Source organism: Pleurodeles waltl, chromosome 6 (assembly GCF_031143425.1).
Source record: "Pleurodeles waltl isolate 20211129_DDA chromosome 6, aPleWal1.hap1.20221129, whole genome shotgun sequence".
NCBI lineage: Eukaryota > Metazoa > Chordata > Amphibia > Caudata > Salamandridae > Pleurodeles > Pleurodeles waltl.
Window position 1 is genome coordinate 1,134,246,898 of NC_090445.1, and position 20,960 is coordinate 1,134,267,857.

The 20,960-nt window shown below is 41.0% G+C and overlaps 1 protein-coding gene across 4 annotated transcripts in view; it reads left to right on the forward strand.

Moving 5' to 3' along the window:
- PPIH (peptidylprolyl isomerase H) overlaps positions 1-7,225 on the forward strand; it is a 166,364-nt gene extending 159,139 nt beyond the window's left edge. For all 4 annotated transcript variants that reach the window (XM_069240331.1, XM_069240332.1, XM_069240335.1 and 1 more), the window contains one exon: positions 6,838-7,225. The gene's annotated coding sequence lies outside the window, so the exon portion shown is untranslated. The remainder of the gene's footprint in view (positions 1-6,837) is intronic.
- Positions 7,226-20,960: the final 13,735 nt, after the last annotated feature.

Genomic DNA, 20,960 nt, shown 5'->3' on the forward strand with positions numbered 1-20,960 from the left:
ATTGTAGTGAGAAGTGTAATTGCATGGAAGAGAGTTGGGGAGTTCTTGGTGTTGCGTAATTTATATGTATTGTTGTGGTGCAGTTAAGAAACCTTTGCTGCTTTTTATAACAGATATTGGTACGATTGGGGGTTGTGAGCGATTCAGGTAGCTTCTGGATCCTGATGTGGATAATCAAGTGTTGGACTGTCTTGCCATTTCTAACCAATGCTCAGCTGAAGTGCTTATTCTATAATGCATGCACCTGCTCTTTACCAAATGTAGTTTTCAGGGATGGCTACACCAGAGTTGTACTCTCATGGTTCACCAAGAGCTCAAAAGGGTAGTCATTTAAAAAAAAAAAAAAATCTTCCTTGGTAATTGAGCATTCCATTCTATCAGAATCCGGGCAAATGCAGTATGGGCTTTTGCTAAGAATCAGGGACTCTTAACGTGGTCTTCGAAGCAGTACAGGCAGCTAGCACATTCACCTATTACTACATACAACTCTTAGGTGGCACAGCTCTAAGAAAGGGGCTGGGTGCTGCAGAACATTTTAAGGGATATTATAATGCATCGTCTTAGTGATGTGGAATGTGATCATGAGCATAACCTTGAACTTACTCCCAAGGAGCTTGCTAAAACCATGACAGGCATGCAATCTAGGAAGATGCCAAACTCCATATGATCGCAGACAAGTTCCAGTCTGTATCTCTGGATCATGCTCTGCTAATCAAGATAGGCAGGGATCCCTCCTGGAAGACCTGAAAACTGCATCGACCACAGTTCTCCCAAAGCACAGCAATCCATTGGCAGCAGTGCCTCATACCACCAATATCCCTCATCAGTGTTGAGACCGAAATGCTTGCCAACATCCTTGCTGCTCTACCACACTGTCTGAGTGTGGGTACATAGTGCCTAAGCCCATGAGATTAAGAGACTGAACTGTCTGATACTGTTTGACTGGGAGCAAGCTTTAGAGATGTTGGACTGGTCATACTTCTGGGAACACCAGAAAATGTATTTCAAATCCTGTTTTTTAAACTGGTACATTATTTCATATTAGATCCCATAGTTAGGGTGAATGGCCAATGCCGGTCCCATTACACATTGAAAGAGATGCCCAAGACAATTTACACTTTTCCTCAATATTTGCCTTGGCTTTGGAGCAGTTAGCAAAATGGATCAGCAAAATTCACTGATGCAAGGTTATGAGGGAGAGGCAGTCGCTGAGGAACATTTAATGAGATAATATTTTTGGTGAGTTCTTAGGCTTAAAAGTTAATTTTGAGAAGTCAGTTATCCGTTTGAATGAGGGTGTGTCTTGGTGTTGGATTGGCAGACTTGTTTGTATGTTAAATCGGTTAACTTAAAATTCCAGGGTACACAGGTGGCATGTGTCCTCAAATTGTGCTAGGCACACAAGATGATGTTCCTGTTAAAAGCGCTCGGCAGACCGGCCTGCAGGATTTCAACATACTTTTGAACTTTCTGTTGTGGCGAAAGATACCAAGACTAGTCTTCAACAAGGATTTCCAGTCATTATGTGATGTTGGCCTAGAGAGGCAAACATATGATCTTCCTAGGCTTCTCATTTCATAGCTCTGAAAATTGGCATTTTCAGCACAGGTATAGGGTCTGTAAATAGCTACAAAAACTGTGTAAATTTCCATTTCCATACTGTAGGAGGCTGGCCTGGTTTGTAGTGGGTACCAGAGGTACTTACACCTTGTGCCAGATCCAGTTATCCCTTATTCGTGTAGAATAGGTGTTTCTAGCACTTTAGACTGATAGAAGCAGCTGAGGCTGAACTAGGAGACATGTAAAGCTCCTACTATACACTTGTATCATATGCACAATATCATAAGAAAACACAATACACAGAGTTACTAAAAATAAAGGTTCTTTGTTTTTATGACAATATGCCAAAAGTATCTCAGTGAGTACCCTCAGTAAGAGGATAAGATATATACACAAGTTATATGTACACAAACCAAAATTAGGTAAGTAATAGCAAGAAAAGGAATGCAAACAGTGTAGAATTACAATAGATTGCAATTGGAGCACATAGGTATAGGGGCAACACAAACCATGTATCCCAAAAGTGAAATGCAAACCACGAATGGACCCCAAACCTATGTGAGCTTGTAGAGGGTCACCGGGACTGTTAGAAAACAGTGAGGGTTAGAAAAATACCCCACCCCAAGACCCTGAAAGGTAGGTGTAAAGTGAATCTACTACCCCCAGAGAGCACAGAAGTCGTGATAGGGGGATTCTGCAGGAAGAACAAACACCAGCAATGCAACAACAGTGGATTTCCAGACCGGAGTACCTGTAAGACAAGGGGACCAAGTCCAATAGTCGCGACAGTGTCGAGAGTGGGCAGGAGCCCAGGAAATGCTAGCTGAGGGTGCAAGGAAGCTGCCACCGGGTGGAAGAAGCTTGGAGTTCTGCAAGAAAGAAGAGGACTAGGGACTTCTCCTTTGGAAGACGGATAACCCACGTCGCGATGAAGCTTGCAGAGGTGTTCCCACGCAGAAAGCCTGCAAACAAGCCTTGCTAGCTGCAAGGGTCGCGTTAGAGGTTTTTGGGTGCTGCTGTGGCCCAGGAGGGACCAGGATGTCGCCACTTGGAGGAGGAGACGGAGGAGGCGCCCAGCAACTCAGGGAGCCCTCACAGAAGCAGGCAGCACCCGCAGAAGTACCCTAACACGCACTTAGAAGAAGAGTGAACCGGAGTCCACGCGAAGTCACAAAAGGGAGTCCCACGACGCTGGAGGACAACTCAGAAGGTTGTGCACTGCAGGAAGGAGTGTCGGGACCCAGGCTTGGCTGTGCACGAAGGAAATCCTGGAAGAGTGCACAGGAGCCGGAGCAGCTTCAAATCACGCGGTACACAGCTTTGCAGTCTAGCGTGGGGAAGCAAGGACTTACCTCCACCAAACTTGGACTGTAGAGTCACCGGACTGTGGGAGTCACTTGGACAGAGTTGCTGTGTTCCAGGGACCAGAATGGTATTGGGGTGACAATTCCATGATTTAGACATGTTACATAGTCATGTTCTGAGTTACCATTGTGACGCTATACATAGGTAGTCACCTATGTATAGTGCACGCGTGTAATGGTGTCCCCGCACTCACAAAGTCCGGGGAATTTGCCCTGAACGATGTGGGGGCACCTAGGCTAGTGCCAGGGTGCCCACACACTAACTTTGCACCCAACCTTCACCAGGTGAAGGTTAGACATATAGGTGAATTATAAGTTACTTAAGTGCAGTGGTAAATGGTTGTGAAATAATGTGGATGTTATTTCACGCAGGCTGCACTGGCAGCCTGTGTAAGAATTGTCAGAGATCCCTATGGGTGGCAAAAGAAATGCTGCAGCCCATAGGGATCTCCTGGAACCCCAATACCCTGGGTGCCTCAGTACTGTATACAGGGGAATTATATGGGTGTTCCAGTATGCCAATGTGAATTGGTAAATTTAGTCACTGTTAGTGACAAATTTGGAAAGCAGAGAGAGCATAACCACTGAGGTTCTGGTTAGCAGAGCCTCAGTGAGACTGTTAGGCATCACACAGGGAACACATACAGGGTACAGACTTATGAGCACTAGGGCCCTGCGTGGCAGGGTCCCAGTGACACATAGACTAAAACAACATATATACAGTGAAATATGGAGGTAGCATGCCAGGCAAGATGGTACTTTCCTACACATACACTGCAGAATCTCATTACTTTAACATGGAGGAAATGTTTGTGTTTGTTTTCCTCTGTAGCGAAAGCCACAGCAACATTACACCAGATCCGTTCACTTCTCTGTACATTTTTGGTACAGGAACACCTACAGGGAGTGCAGAATTATTAGGCAAGTAGTATTTTTGAGGATTAATTTTATTATTGAACAACAACCATGTTCTCAATGAACCCAAAAAACTCATTAATATCAAAGCTGAATATTTTTGGAAGTAGTTTGTAGTTTGTTTTTAGTTTTAGCTATGTTAGGGGGATATCTGTGTGTGCAGGTGACTATTACTGTGCATAATTATTAGGCAACTTAACAAAAAAATATATATACCCATTTCAATTATTTATTATTACCAGTGAAACCAATATAACATCTCAACATTCACAAATATACATTTCTGACATTCAAAAACAAAACAAAAACAAATCAGTGACCAATATAGCCACCTTTCTTTGCAAGGACACTCAAAAGCCTGCCATCCATGGATTCTGTCAGTGTTTTGATCTGTTCACCATCAACATTGCGTGCAGCAGCAACCACAGCCTCCCAGACACTGTTCAGAGAGGTGTACTGTTTTCCCTCCTTGTAAATCTCACATTTGATGATGGACCACAGGTTCTCAATGGGGTTCAGATCAGGTGAACAAGGAGGCCATGTCATTAGATTTCCTTCTTTTATACCCTTTCTTGCTAGCCACGCTGTGGAGTACTTGGACGCGTGTGATGGAGCATTGTCCTGCATGAAAATCATGTTTTTCTTGAAGGATGCAGACTTCTTCCTGTACCACTGCTTGAAGAAGGTGTCTTCCAGGAACTGGCAGTAGGACTGGGAGTTGAGCTTGACTCCATCCTCAACCCGAAAAGGCCCCACAAGCTCATCTTTGATGATACCAGCCCAAACCAGTACTCCACCTCCACCTTGCTGGCGTCTGAGTCGGACTGGAGCTCTCTGCCCTTTACCAATCCAGCCACGGGCCCATCCATCTGGCCCACCAAGACTCACTCTCATTTCATCAGTCCATAAAACCTTATAAAAATCAGTCTTGAGATATTTCTTGGCCCAGTCTTGACGTTTCAGCTTGTGTGTCTTGTTCAGTGGTGGTCGTCTTTCAGCCTTTCTTACCTTGGCCATGTCTCTGAGTATTGCACACCTTGTGCTTTTGGGCACTCCAGTGATGTTGCAGCTCTGAAATATGGCCAAACTGGTGGCAAGTGGCATCGTGGCAGCTGCACGCTTGACTTTTCTCAGTTCATGGGCAGTTATTTTGCGCCTTGGTTTTTCCACACGCTTCTTGCGACCCTGTTGACTATTTTGAATGAAACGCTTGATTGTTCGATGATCACGCTTCAGAAGCTTTGCAATTTTAAGAGTGCTGCATCCCTCTGCAAGATATCTCACTATTTTTGACTTTTCTGAGCCTGTCAAGTCCTTCTTTTGACCCATTTTGCCAAAGGAAAGGAAGTTGCCTAATAATTATGCACACCTGATATAGGGTGTTGATGTCATTAGACCACACCCCTTCTCAATACAGAGATGCACATCACCTAATATGCTTAATTGGTAGTAGGCTTTCGAGCCTATACAGCTTGGAGTAAGTCAACATGCATAAAGAGGATGATGTGGTCAAAATACTCATTTGCCTAATAATTCTGCACTCCCTGTATATAGGCAGGAATACAGCTCTAGACAGATCTACTGAATATGTGCAAGTCATGTTTCAGTTCCAGCCAGGTAGGAGCACTAGCTTCTAGTTCAGTTCTTCTGCCACTGCTATCTCACGTTTCATTTGCTTAGTCACCCCATGTATTATTTTCCCAATGCAGTCTCTCCTCACCACCAACCTCACTATATCCCATTCCGCTGCTCTTAGGAATGCGATGGCAGTTATGTTCACAATATATGTTTAGCATGACTAGACCACCAAAAGGCAGCATCCAGGAGGAATTCAGCTCACAGTCTACATGATGAGACCCTAGGGCTTGTTTACACCATGAATATACATATACTACATATGGGGCACAATCCAATATGGTTCTCTCTCGAAATCTGTGCATCAGTCCCCTATTGGCAGGCGAGCAAAAATGTAATCTATTTTGATGTATGCGTCATGTGGTTGTGAGTAAAAAGAGTAAACCAAGTCAGGTGAGTGGTATTTTCGCCAAGTGTCTCTTAAATCCATGTTCTCTGTCGTGTGCCATAGTTGTGCAGCCAGCCTAGTTCCCTCACCCAGTCAAGTAGGGTATCTGCCTAGCACTCGAGAGATCACTCAGTTGGCGGCCCATCCCTATATCAGCATAGTGGCTGCCCTTGATGATATAATGTCAGGCAGAGGATGCCTCAGCCACCTTGGCGCCACACACATAAAGTAGGCAAAGATCAGAGCATACCGCCTTCAGCATCCTGTAGCACTAATGTTGTAAGGAAGGGATCATGGCTTCTTATCGACATGGCAGTGCTTTTCTCCCACACACCTTCCTGGCTAGTGCCTCATGTGACACAAATGTAGTTGGTATTGCTTCCCCGTACCATGCTCCATACAGGTTGCAACTGTTCTTTGCATTTGCAGTTACACAGCCCATTCCCGGACTATTTATTTTCCCTACCTGCCATAACAGTCTCATGGTGATTAGCAAACAGCTGATTTTTAGGGTTACCACTTATCATCCTCTGTGTACCCGGACGCCATCATTTAATATTAAATATCGCATATTGGCTTGCATAACATCAAATTACATACTCTCGCCCACATAGCAACATTCCTCGTCATAGGAACAAACCGCAGGCAGCAGTGTAACATGGTATCCTTCCTAACTCTCACCACCTCCTCTCCCCAGCCCATCCAACCACGAAACAGCATGCTGCAGTAACAAATGACGGGACGAGAAAATGAGGGGCAGTGCTATACCCCCGCTACCTTTAAATTCCATATTTAAAGATATTATTCTAATTCTAATTGAAGGATGTCAGTTGTGCCAACAGTACAAAACGATACGCAGGCTTATTGTAATGTAATGTTTAACAGTTAAGTGCAACATACTAACTAGCGTGATTGTTGAAATATAAAATCACCTTTGTAAGTAACTACTATTTTATGTTTATTATTTTGTTGCAGTTTTTAATTCGTTTTCCTTTGCTGAACTCATCTGGCTGCAGTTGATACAATCGCTCCCACATCTTCGGCAACTCACTGTTCATATCGTGGTCTCAGAACTTCCCGTTCACCCTTGTCTGTGAATTACGACTCTACAGATTTAGTATTCAGGACTGTATTATAGTTTTTTTATACACGTTTGGCTGTGTAAGTTCCATACATAAATAAAAATGTCAGAATATGCAAGTCCATAAACGCCCAATTGTGTTTCTCCTTTTCATTAAAAAAGTAAAACAGTGTACGGTAAATGTGAACCATAATTAAGTTAATTAGCTTAAGGCATGGTTAAAATTATGTTCCTTGTCAGTGCGTGTTTTTTTAAAATAAATGTGTACATTTTTACTATGTATATTTCTCGTTATTTTTGACCTTTTGCACTAAGCTAAGCATTGTATTTTCCAACTTGAAGGAATGGCCATGGAGCTGTGGTGCGGAATAACAGTTTAAGAGGTCAGTTGTTAGAAACAAGGGAGGCATCTACCCAATACACCCCCCGCTTATTTGTTAATCCTCTGCTACTAGTTTGACCATCAGATTGAGCGTTTTTATAAATATGGATTGCACATGTCTTTTGAAGGTGGACATATGATTAAAAAGCTGATTCATTCCTTTGCCAAAGAATGCTACAACTTTGGATGCACTTTTTAGACAGTGTTTTCTAATTCTTTCAAATGTTTCTCATCTTTCTAATCTCATCTGTCCCTTTACTTCATGCGTAAAAATGTGTGAATGGCATCATCTTTTGTATTGGAATTTGGGTTGTATTTGTGAAAAACACAATACCGTCAAATGACTCACAGGTACAGAAAAAGAAGAATATTGTTGACATGCTAGCCAGGTGGTATAGCTTGGGAGGACAACTGCTTTTATACACTATGGGCCATATGTACGAACACTTTTTCCCATAGACACAGAATGGGTAAAAACCTTTGCTACATCTGGCCCTATGTTCCTCCCCAATATTCTTTCAACCTATTGAGATGTCGAGCTAGGATTATATGGAGCTCTAAAACACCTGTATTAACTATTCTGTAGCACACGGCAGGCAGGGAAGACCCAGTCATCTTCCCCTGTTCTTCACTAGGGGCCTATCTACGATATTAATAAAAGTAGAATTACCTCCACACGTGTGAGCGATCCTGGAACAAATATCAACCGATATGTTTTCCGAAAGGAAACTTGCCAATTTGCAGCGTTTAATGTTTTTTTTTTTTCTTTTTTTTTTTTACATCCAGTTAACCAAATTGAAACGTACAAGCACATTTGGTTGAAAACACAACTGTATAACAGAATATATTAAAAACCAAAAAGTAGGAAATTGTGTCTTTTTGTCTTGGCTATTTAGAGCTTAGTAATTGTGACACTGTGACTAAGAATTCCAGATTGTTTTAATGTCTCATCAAGTTCGTTTTTTCAACCTGTGACGAAGATCCTGAATACTCTGACTTTTGAAGGCTTTATCAGGCTAGAAACACTAATTGAGTAGTTTTTACTGTCACTCAAGTTAATGTTCCCTTAGTTTTGTTCCCACTTTCATCAAAAGATTAAGCCAATTTTGCTGTTTTCCCTCTTTTTCCTCTTATTCCCCTGCAAGATAATAAGATAATCTTTTTGTGGATAATAATAACATGCAAATCATTCAAAATGCAGTAATAATTTTTAAACAATCCATGGTGCTAGTTTTTCAGAAAAGGAAAAGGAGACTTGGTGCGCAGGAAGAATCAAAATTCCATTCTCTCCAGCAAGAAGCACACCAATGGGTTGGAGCATTTCCAACTTTATTTGAATGACAAGACCTCAACCAATTGAGGGGTGTTAGGTATTGTGCAAAAAGGGTACAAAAATCATGTTTTTCTTCTGTTCCTCAGCTTCCACTAAAGTGGAAAAATCCAGCTATGCTGTTTCATTTGATTCAGAAAGTAAGATGCTTGTTGTAAGATAATGCAGTAGAGCCACTAACGAGCCAGCAATAAAACAAAGGAGCTTACTTTCTCTTTTATATTCCGGAACAAAGGACCCAAGCAAAGTTTTCCCATTTTTAGCTCTGGAACAGGCAAACAAATGGCTCAGATGTAAAATTAAGAATAGTAGCGCTTCATCTAATTTTCCACTTCTCCTTCAAGAGGAAAGGAGTTTTGCCTTGGATCTGTATTTTCCGATTTGGGCCAAACACTCAAATTTCTTATGCTTCAAAGTCAACAACACAATTTAACAATACAAGCTCTGCCTTTTGATCTAAGATCGGCCGTCAGAGCTTTGTTAGAAATCCAGGCAGTGGGACTCAGAGAAAATGTGTTTTCTTTTATCCTTAGCTGGAACGATTGATTGGTCTAGGCAGAACCGTGTAAGCGACTGCTGTGCGATCTCCACTTGACAATAGACCTTGACAAACTGGTTCTTCTCAAAAACTTTAAGTAATTAACACCAGAGCCAACTCAATTAATCAAATATCTGGGAATTAATCTAGACACAAGTTTAGGAAAGGTGTCTTTTTCACAAGAAAGGTTTCATTCTTCTATCAAATATGCCTTCTAATTCAGTTAATTCAAAATCCTTTAATCAGACAAATGTCCTCCCTCTTGGGCTCCATGACATCTTGTATTTGATGGTACAGCAGCAGGATTGCATACAAGACTTCTAGAAGATGAGCGGTACCAACAGTCGGGCATTTGGGAGAACAAGTTATGGGATATGGATGTGTTTAGGGCCTCATAATCTTTCAAGTGGTGTTGATAAAGAATTGGGTGACAGGTGCGTTGTTCCTTTTAGTGTTTCCTAAACAGACTGCAGTGACAGTTGTGTTCCCAGAGGGTTGCAGTGCTCACAGTGAAATTCTGAAAATACAAGGATTGTGCTCCTGGCAGAGGTTTTATATAAACATGTTGGAGTTGATAGCGGTGCACCAGGCATTTGAAGTCATTCTCTCCTCTGATCAAGCTAGGCCTTTTACGACTGCAGACCAGCAACGTGTCCATGATGTACTACCTAAACCAGGAGGGTAGAACAGGATTCAGGGTTCCTCTCAAGAGGGTCAGACCATCTGGCAATTTATCTTCCAGGTAAAAAAAACACCAAATCAGACAATTCAAGTCTTCATTTATTTGAACATTAATAATGGTTCTTTACTGAGACTGGTGAGTATCGGAGATCGATACTTTCGCAACAGAAAAAAATACAAAATGCCCCATTTATTCATGTAGGGTTTGGAATTACAGCTGTCTGAGAGATGCCCATTCTGATCAAAAGGATTTCTGCCTATTTCCTCTCTTTTCCAAGGTGATTGTCAAGTCCCAGTGCACAATTCCTAAATGATTTTGATTGCCTCCGGTTGGCCATGTGATGCCCTGACCGCCTTCAGTTGTCTTTGCACCTATATAGGAGACTTTCAATAAGACCAAATCTACTCCTTAGGATGTCATGCAGGATTCTCCATCGCAGCCTTCAATACCTCAATTTGACTGCTTGACTCCTGAGCCAACATTAAGGACATTTAATGCTATCAGATAATTCTGTTGCAACCTGATAGCAGCAAATCATCCTTACACAAGATCATCATATGTTTTCAAATGAAAGAAGTTCTGCTTATGGTGCGTCTATAAGAAGGTGGTCCTGAGAACATGTCAGGAGAAAACTGTACTACCTTACCTTCTTTACCTGACTAAATCGGCTCTAAAGATTTCATCTGTTAGAGGGCAAATGGCTCCCATAATCGTTTACCGGAAGTCTCCTCAGACATTTTTAATTACTATTCCAGTGATTAAGTATTCCTTAGAGGGGCATGAAGCCATCTCCTTGAAAGTTAAATATTGTTCTCAAAGTTAATGGAGCACTTCTTTTGGATCAATGCACAAGGTCATGTTGCAGTACCTTACTTAAGAAAGCCGCTTTCTTAGTTGCTAGTACGTACACAAGAAGAAAGAGGAAGCTGCGGTTAGACTCACCCTTCTTTCCATCCTAACATAGTTTTACATTTTCATATCAACCATACTGGTTCTTTACTGACCTTCTGATTGAATTGATGACTTTAGTGGAGAGGTTGTTGCATATTCTGAATATTAAGAGAGCTTTACGCTATTATCTAGACAGAAACAAGGATATTCACAAACTAAGCAGCTTTTCGGCAAATACAGGGCTAGTAGGACAGGTCTGTTTTCTGCAGATAGCATTGCTAGATGGATTTTCTCCTGTATAGGTACCCGGCATGGTACTTCTTATTGAAAGTTAACACACCTTTGCTCAGTAAGCTTACGGCCCACCTTACAAAGGGAAAAGTAGTTATTGGTGCCATGATGAGGTATGCCCCCATTCCTCATATTTAGAAGGCTGCCTTGAGGTCAAAGCATTATTGTTAAGATTCGGACCTAAGTGCAGAAATCGTAGGGATCCAGACTTGGTCATTCTGAGGTTCTTGTGTGCTTATGGTTGTGTTGGCCTGCTACTCTGTTGTACCGTTTCCAAATATTGGATTACAGTCCCATGGTGAAGAAGGGAAGGTTACTTATTGTTAGTCCGAGTTCTTCACTATGGCTATATATTCTCCCTAATTCTGTAAAAGCTCCACCTCCACCTACTCCCCACCTGCCATGTATTGGGACCACAGTTTTGAACTTTGTTTTCTTGTTACAGTCTGTCTTCCTGTTAGGCATGATGGAGTAGTGCAACATTCTGAAATTCTTAAAAGTGGCAGGGTCACATTTTCTGAGTCCTGCTTTGTTATGTTATCGGGCACCATTTCCTGCTTTTTGCTTTTTATTTTATTCTGTTGTGCAGTAGTGTTTTCAGCCAAATGTGCCTAATTGGATGATTTTATGTATTAAAAAAAAAAAAAAAGGTAAATGTTAGCTAGTGGGAATGTTTTGTTTTAGAAAACCTATTTGGTGACACGTGTTCCGAGATCTTTCACGTGTGTAGAGATATTCTACTTTTTATGAATTCAGAGAACATCTCCACGGCAAAGAACTAGGACTAAAAGTAAGTCAATTTTCATTCCTTGATGGCAGCTCCTCTGGCTGTGTCATGAAATGATCCATAGGAAGTGGTCACAAAATCCTATCAAAACTGAAAAATGGCTAATGAAACAAATGAATAATCAAGAATTTCGTTTCTTAAACTCATGAGGGGGTGTAAAGGGGGTGGGAGTCCGACCTCAACTTCCTGTTTATATACCAAATGTGTAGGCTATCTGATAGAGACTTCTAGTTGCAGATTTCTTACCTTAGAATTTCACCCGGGTGTCAGACTTCTAAGGTAAGGAATCTGCAACTAGAATTTGTCTCTACCAGATATATCGTTACCAAAGATATGTAACTTGTACATTAAGTGACATAAGCAGATCAGCTCCTACCCTTTCCCTGTTTTGACACAGCTTCTGTGCTACAAAGATTCCCACACTGCCTATTTGACCTTTCTCTGGATCGTTTTCCTAAATTCCAAGCACAAATTAAGTTAAAGTTGCCAGTCCTCAAATTTTTTTTGGGTTAGGATGATTTCATAATAAAGACCTTAACATATCGATTAGGCATTTGTCAGTTGCTTTCTTCCGGTGGCTCAGGTTGACATAAACAGTTAATAGAGTAACATTGATTGTATGAAGACCCACCACTGGTCCATCAAGTTACAAAATGTGTGTGCTCATTCTCACCAAAAATACCAGCAGTTCAGAGGCAATGGTCTGCAGCAGCATAAATTGATAAATCAAACAGATCTTACAATGACTTTGAAATAAGACCGGAATGGTAAAGTTGTAAAAGCCTTCCAAAGTTGCTGAATTTTCAACCAAGTTTCCTTGGCACAAATAATATCAAAATTAGAATGAAAAATATGTACATGCTATTATTGGCCTTTTTTAATGCTGTGATTCTGAAAAAGTAGATCAGTACTGTTCAGGAACGTCTTAGCTCGTCTGCCTACACAAGTGACCTGGAATGCTGGATGAGCATTTTATGCTGTCTGCCTTGACGTTGCGAGGATTTGCCCTCTTATCCACACTGGGTAACTTTATTCAAATCAAGGCCAAACTCAGCCCTTTGTCAGCTCCATGTCGTTCCAATTACAGCCCTGATGAAGACCCGCTATAATGTAGAGAAAGCATATGCTTCCTGAGAGGGTTAAAACATAGACCGCTTTATACTCGGCCTGTACCAATCAATTCCTGGATCTTGGGCAATTTATACACTGGTGTACTTGGCTCACCAATGAGGGATTATCTATTTGACCAACTTGGACAGTCTTATTGAAGTCATTAACTCTTTTTGTACAAATGTTTAAGCACTATCTCTTGATGCACCACACAAGCACTTTCTTTCACCTATCACATATTGAGTACCTTAATGCTTAATTCATGGAAAATGTTTTTGCTGTATCAAACAAATATATATTTTTTAGTATTTTGTTATCTGGACCTCCGTGTGTCTTTTCTATGCTGGCTCTTTATGATTAACTACAGAGTTATCTGAGAACCAATTGTTTGATTGTGTAGTATATGAAACCCAGGTTTTGAGCAACACACGGTCATCTTATTGATGTTTAACATGCATTATATACAAAGCCAGTATGACCAGTTTCCTTGCTGTCTGGCTGAGAAGTTGACCACCAACTATGGCTTTCAGCACATTTATACCCATGACATCGAAGACTTGAGAGGAAGACGCAAATGAAAAAGCAGCAGGATTTCTATATTCATGCATCCAAGACCTGGAACAACATTCCTTTTTACATCTGGACCTCCCAATTCAGGAATGAGCTAAGGATAATTTCCACAATGAAGAAACAGTCCACCTTAAGCTCTCAGAATCAAACTTTCTCTCCAATCAACAATTAAGGGCATATTTGGCTGTGCTGCCTTTGGCTAGGATTTCACTACACAAATACCAAATCCGGAGATAGCTATTTCCGTGCAGCATTACCTTCGTCAGTAACACCGGTTGTCTGCAATTCAGCCAAGGCCATCTCTTCTCTGAAGAATATATAGCATGTACCAAATAGCCACTGATGGTACACTGGTGCCCCCAACAATCATTGCTGGTGTTGTTGCTAGTGCTTCAATGAGTGTTCAGGGTGTTGAGTCTGCTCGGTGGTCTTCAGGCAGATTGAAAAGTTAAAATACCATGTATTGGTAATTTTCAAGTGCCCATCCTGCATTTGCGTGAAGCAAGTATGCCAAATGTAGTTGTTAAAAGAAAACAGAAAAAATAATGGTGTGCACTCCTGGTGTTTTGGGATTCAAGCTAATAATGATGTGCTAGTGAAGTCAGCAACAATACATTGTGTATATATGTCTTCACTAGATCTTCTTCCATTTTCCTGAAGAGGCCCATAGCCAGATTGGCTGAAACATATCAACACTAATTTGGAGGAGCCTCTAGAAAACTTGAAGGGTATCCCTTAATAATTCTGTTGTGCACAAACCAAGAAGTTGAGGACAAAAGGTGTCTTCAGTTTGTGCACTGTGGTGTGGACTACCTCCGACTGTGGACTGGATATACATACTTTGAAAAATGCCACATATACATATAAGTATTGGAAGTCCTGAGAAAAAAAATCTTTAAAGCTACCATTTTTGCACCGTTTTGAGAACCTTTGTTGTAATTCTGTTAATTTTTGTGTGTTTCTGTTTTGTTACAGTTGTATTAGTAATACAGTGTGAGATGTATACGTATGACAATGTGTATATAATTTTTTATGTCATCATTATTGGGGTTTAGAAGTCCACTCCAGATAGGAGCAATATGATGGCAGGTTTTGAGCGTATGGACAAAGATTTAACTACATTTTACCTTGTAAGCGTCCATGCCTAATAATTAGACCAGACATCAGACCATTCTTTTTTCTGTTTTCCTTAGATAGTGACCATGCAATGTGGGGTCATTAGGGCAAACTCCACTAGTATGCAAATGTAGTTGTTAAGGCCAGTCATATGTAGGGCTGCTACTATCGGAGTAAAATTGAGTTTAGAGCATTAGGGCTTCAAGCCTTTGGGTAATTTGGTTATTTGCTGTCCTCTTCGGTGGAGCTCTGAGTCACCATACACTTTCCTCATACGACCACTGCAGAAGCTTGTAGGACCTATACATGGTTCTCCTTTGTAGTTCTCCTTATCAATTTAAATACCTCCATGACTAGAAAAGGGGTATGTTTCAATTTGTGCTCGGTGTACCTGCAATCTTGCAGGTTTGGATTAGCCTAGTGAGTCTGGTGCAATATAACAAAGTTGAAAAGCACAAGAAGTATGTATCTGTGATGCACAGGCATGTTGAGCCTGCAAAAGTATTGGGATCTGCTAATTTGAGTGCAGCTGAGAGGCAGGAGGATTAATTCATTAAGTCTATCTGTTGAGCTAAGGCCAGTGATCACAACATTTTTAAAATGACATTTGTAGGACCAATTCATAACATATTTTGGGATCATCCAGGTAAAACTTGGCAATCACAAAAATGCTTTACAAATATTAAAATTCCAATACTGATTATTAAGAAACCTTTGAGGATGATGAAATTGTGCAGTTCTTCCTGAAGGTGCTTTACCTGTCTAAACGCAAACCACCTTCTTCCAAAGGCTTGGCTCACTATGCGTTTCAGGTAGAAATGAAGAGCAATCAACCCGCTAGACAATGTATATAATAAAAAAGCTAAATGTGTATCACATTTACAGGTATACATTTTTAACCACCTCCGGGTAGAAGATGGCATCCTCTTCTTGCTGGAGGAGCACTGTATGCCTTCATTGCATAAATTATTTTCCAGCTACTCCTCTCCCATCAAAGACTATCCTCCGTAAAAGGAATAAACCCAAAAAAGTACTTACCCTTAGCTACAGTCCTCCAGGTTGTATCTTTCTAAGACTCACATGCTTGAATCATTGCCCATTTTTGAGATGTGAGTACTATGGTAACTTTACAATAGGAGTTTGAAAATGTAGCATGCCTGATGGGCCTTAAACCAGATTTCCAGTACAAGTGTGAAAAGAGTAAATGACGGGTGAGTGCTTTTATCCAGGGAGATGAAAATGGATGCATGTAAATCTAAGGCTAGAAAAGTGTAGTTATTGTAACTGTTTTCTTCCCAGCATTGGCTCCTTCATATATTTACATGCTTGAATTAGAATAACAAGCAGTTTTACATTTTAACATCAGGAGTGTAGAAGGTGTAATACAAGGTAGGAAGACATGTCTTATTTTAAAAAGTAGCCAGGAACTATTTTCCCACAGTTGTATCTCTGGTACTACATTCAAACAGTTGGGCTGTTTGAAGTTTTTTTGATTTCTCCTAGTGGCTACACATATTTTTTGGGGCAGCACTGCGGTGTAGAGAGATGTTGAAGTTGCCATACTTCTTGTGAAGCGCACTAGATTGTCCCTGCAAGCGCTTGGATATTAGCCAGTTACAGCGCTATTTTCCAGAAGAGATGTTTAAGCTGTATCTGTGTATCTTGTAAAAGGATGCATCAGAAGTTGTATAATGTGCTAAGCTCACGTTTTGTTGGTGGATTCCTTGGTTGGGGCAAGGCTCTGTAAGACATTTTAGGTATTCCCTAGTAATCCTGGGAGACCCTAAAGCAGGATTGTAATTGCATTTAGATAATGCTTACCACTCCTGACTAGGTATTGAAGCGCTCTATGCTGGGCAGCCTGCTGCTTTGGAAGCCAAGGTTAGTGGTTAGTCCAGTGTTATTGGTTGTTAATTATTGGGGTTTGTCTTGGGTTCAGCAAGCCATTTCATGCATTTGTCCAGTTTATTTGTGATTGATTAAATTATTAGGAGTTTGGTGTGATCATTAAGGGGGTCAGTGTTATTAAAAGTATTAGGCTGTGTCCAAAGAAAACAGTAATCGCACGCGCATAGCAATGTGAGAAGATGCTTGTGTAAAGGCTAACAGTGAGAAGGAAAGTCTGCAACAATTTACTTTCTATACCGACACCTACTTGTTTTGTCAGTTATTCGATCCCCTCAAAATCTCATTAATCCTTTCTGTAAGAATATATGAAATGCTAATTTCAAAGTGCCATGCCAAAGCCAGTCTCATTTAATTTCCAAATCATTTTACGTAAAATGTAAAGGGAAAGCGTCCACTAGACTATTGTACCCTGTAAGTGTGCGAACCACTACTGAAATATAAGCAAATTAAGAATGAATAAATATAAATACAAATTTAACCAAAAATACTAAATTTCAAAAGAAAGGTTTTGGTAGAATAATGTGTATACTATGTTTTCTCCCATAGACTTCAATTAGAGTATAAAGTGTAAACTGCACTATCAACAGATTTTATATTCATATAAATGCTTGTTCCATTCAAAATATTGCTGTCCAGAATGTAAACATGGAAAACTGTAAAAATGTACTTTTTACAGGTTTTTTTAGGATTCTGAGAGTTTACAGATAAGTTCTGCGCAGCTTTGTTACGTGTAGTACTTAACTGTAAATGTAAAAAACCTCTCCTGTAATGTGGCTTGTGGGTTGACATTGCCCTGCCCAGAGCAAGAATATATCAACTGTGCTGGCCTGCCTAAATTTGAGAATTCATTGAATTTAGGAGCCAGCCTAATAATTCAAAGATCTCTAGGTTGTGTTGCAGGACTCTTCTGTGGCTCCTGGAAAGAAGATAGCTCTGTGAACATAGTGGAATGGGTGGTACTTCTGCAGGTCCATGAACAAGATTGTTTGGTACACTTTGGAGCGATTGAGATTATCCACCATGGTTCTCCTTTCAGCTTTGCAATGACTCTCTGAAAAAATGACATATGAGGAAAAGCATATACATGTTGCTTATTTGTTTGTCTGTGTGCAAATAGGTCCGGCTTTGTGTTCCCCTATGTGGCAAACACTTTCTTCAACAGCTTGTTGTTAAGTTCCGATTCGTGGCAGTCCTGAGTTGTGTGGCTGAGTTGTGTGGAATCCACATGATTGTAGTCTGCTGTAGAAATGTGTTTTGCCTTCTTTTGTCCTATGATTTAGTGCCACAGATATTGAGCCTCTATTGTACTTTGGATCTTGTGTCTCCTTGCTTGTTGATATAAAATATCGATGGCATGCTGTCCGTGTGGAGCAACACCTAAAAGCAACATGCTTGTGGTACAAAAGAGGGTAAGGCCTTTTTAATTTGGCCTCTAATTCCAGCACATTGATGTGCAGATTGCTTTCTGACTGGACCACAGCCCCCTCGGTGATAGTCCCTAAATATGTACTGCGGATCCCTTCATTGAGGCTTAAGTTATAAGTTGGTTTAAGGTGGATAGAATGACCGGTGTACGTTAGTGTTTTTTTGTTGTTTTTTTTGCAGACGCCCATCATGGGGGAGCATTTTTACTTGTTGTGACCTGACTTTGTGCATCAAAGCAACCTGATATTTGCACCCATTTCCTTTACCATTCATCTTGTTTTGGGTGCGTTCTCAGCCAGTAAGATGGAATCTGATGTACACATGACAACAACATACCCAGCATTCTTTTAATTTCAGTAGGTGTTATGTGGCCTTTGGCCCTTTGTGGAACTTGCTTGCTAGCACAGCCAGATTAGATTTTCTTTCAAATGAAGGTTATGTCATCATTGTTCGATGTTCAGAAGTGCACCCAGGAAATGAATTTTGTACCACAGTTGTCTGGATGATTTCACCTTGATCAGAGTAATCCTCAACCGCTTAAATAAACAGGTGTAAACTATTACTGAGTTTTCTCTGACATCTGACTAACTAGTTGTCTAGGTATGGTTATACCTGATTACAGCAGCAGGGAAAATTCACCACTACTGATGCCATACATTTCATGGCTATTCATGGAACTGATTAGAGGCCAAAAGGCAACAATCGAAAATGGACAGGAAACCTTGAATCTTAAAAATGGTTTGAGGCTTGCAATTGATAATATGTGGAAGGAGGCTGTGGTATGCCAACGGATGCCATAAAGCCCGTTTCCATCAACGGGTGCAAATCCTCTTGTAGGGTGACCATGCATGCCGACTGGTTGTTCAGTAAAACATTTAGGTGACCGAGACTAGGATGGGACTCCTTTGCCAGATCACTTTCAGCTCGATGATAGCATTTGAACGGAGCTCTGACAAACTCTAGAGTGTGTTCCAACAAGATGAGGTTCAATACCCATTTGTCAAAAAGTGATTTGCAACCACTTCTGCCAGAAAGCCAATATACTCCTAGCTAATGGCTAATTTATCTGGGGGATAAAAGTAGTGATAGCCAGTGCGATGTCCTGGAATTTATACAGATGTCCACCTCAGCGCCTGGACTGTAATTTGTTACAGGATTCCACAAGCAGTTCTCTATGAAATAGCTGTTGTTGAGGCCCACAAGAATATTAGCTGTAGTGTGATAGCCGTGGGTGATAAAAAAAAAATGGTATCCTTAATTCCTAGCCTGCTCTCTATGTTTATCTCTGTCGCCTCGAAAGGGCTGAAGACAACGCTCTTTTAGAACTCCTATGAATTGAGCATTTTTTGTGTCGGTTTTTATGTTCTTGAGAGCACATTCAATGTGTTACAAATAACAATTTCCCATCAAAGGGCAATTTTCGATCTCTGGTCTGAAAGAAGTCGTTCTGAGCCAGCCTTGTCTACACAATAATGCCATTCCTAAAAGCTAATGTAATCAAATATTAGCAATGTCCGTCGCTGAGGTGATCACTGCTTCGGACGTTTTCTCCTACTCATACAGACTTGCCTTCTTTTCCTGCTTGTCATCTACTCGCACAAGAACAATGTCGGGTCGTATAATGCCAGTCATATTGGCTAAAGATTAGCTGCCCTGATCAACGTGGCTGCCTTAGAAGACCCTGTCTACCCAAAAGCATTTGAGGAAGACGTACAGGGTATGTTTTGACCATCTCTGGGCCACCTACATCACTACTGAGTCAGCCTTGTGATGGCCCACGAGGCATGCTGGGGGTTTACTTTTTGTGCAGACTTAATTTCTCATGCTGCTTTATTTTTAAGACTTCTTTCCAGAAATGCTCTTTGATTGGTGTTGCTTTCACTGAATTCCTGGTGGCTCCCTAAATCGTAGAGGAAGTAATTTCAAAGTTCAAATTTCTGGAGGCTTTTCTGACAATCATATGAAATGTGGCAGTGTCTTCCAGTGGCAAGTCCATTGTAGTCAATGTGTCCGATTCCATCACTCGGAAGTTCTTGATGATGTTCTTCATTGTCTACAGATTTTGGTCATAGTCTGATATATCGGTTTGTAGTGGTCCTGGTGACGAGGATGAATCTTGTGTCAGAGAAACTGCTGGTGACCTGTCAAATGGTCCCTGAGGTTCAGGCAGCGATTCTGATGAGTCAGACAAGGTCTGTTCTGAGAGAGTGACATTGAGCATTGTTAATGTCACAAACGGCTCTGTTAAAAAAAAAAAAAAATCTACCACCGTGTGCTGGAGATTTTTAAACAGATCCAATTGGAACCATGGTATTCTTCATAGTTCTCCTCATTCAGGCCTAAGTGTTGATCATAATAAGCACGATCTTCTGGACGTTCCTTTTCTCAAAAACAATGGTAAGTTTGCATGTTACTCCTGTGGCTAACTGTCTGGATTGTATTGTGGGGAGTACCCTTTTTCTTTTGCTGTGTTCTGGCATTTGAGCCGGATATGGTCTGTGGTTTATGCTGCAACATAGGGTCATCGCCTGACTCCTTCGGCTGTGTCTCCAGCAACGTAGCATACAGTTGAGTTGGTATATTGCTTCAAGCCATATGCAATATCAAAACTGCAGCTGATAATATATTTATCTAGGATCTCCTGTAGACCGGATGGTTGTTGGTGATGTTGTTTTCCATGGGATCTTCTTTGTCATCCATGATAACGTCAACAAATGTGAAAGATCTAGATTTTTTTCAGTGATGTCATCTCTAGAACCGGGTTCTTGACAGTAGGAATGCCACAGTAACTTTGCTTTTTTCACAAGAAGAGAAGATGGTGGTGGTAGAGATGAGGATGATGACTTCTTTTTCACTTTGCACTCAAAGTAGAGCCTTCATGAATTTTCCCTTGAGACTCCTAACAGGAAGAGGATTATTTGTTCATTAAGGATGACTTTTCAGAGTATTGGAGGTCTCTTGTGTGCTTTCTTCTGCAGCACAGGAGG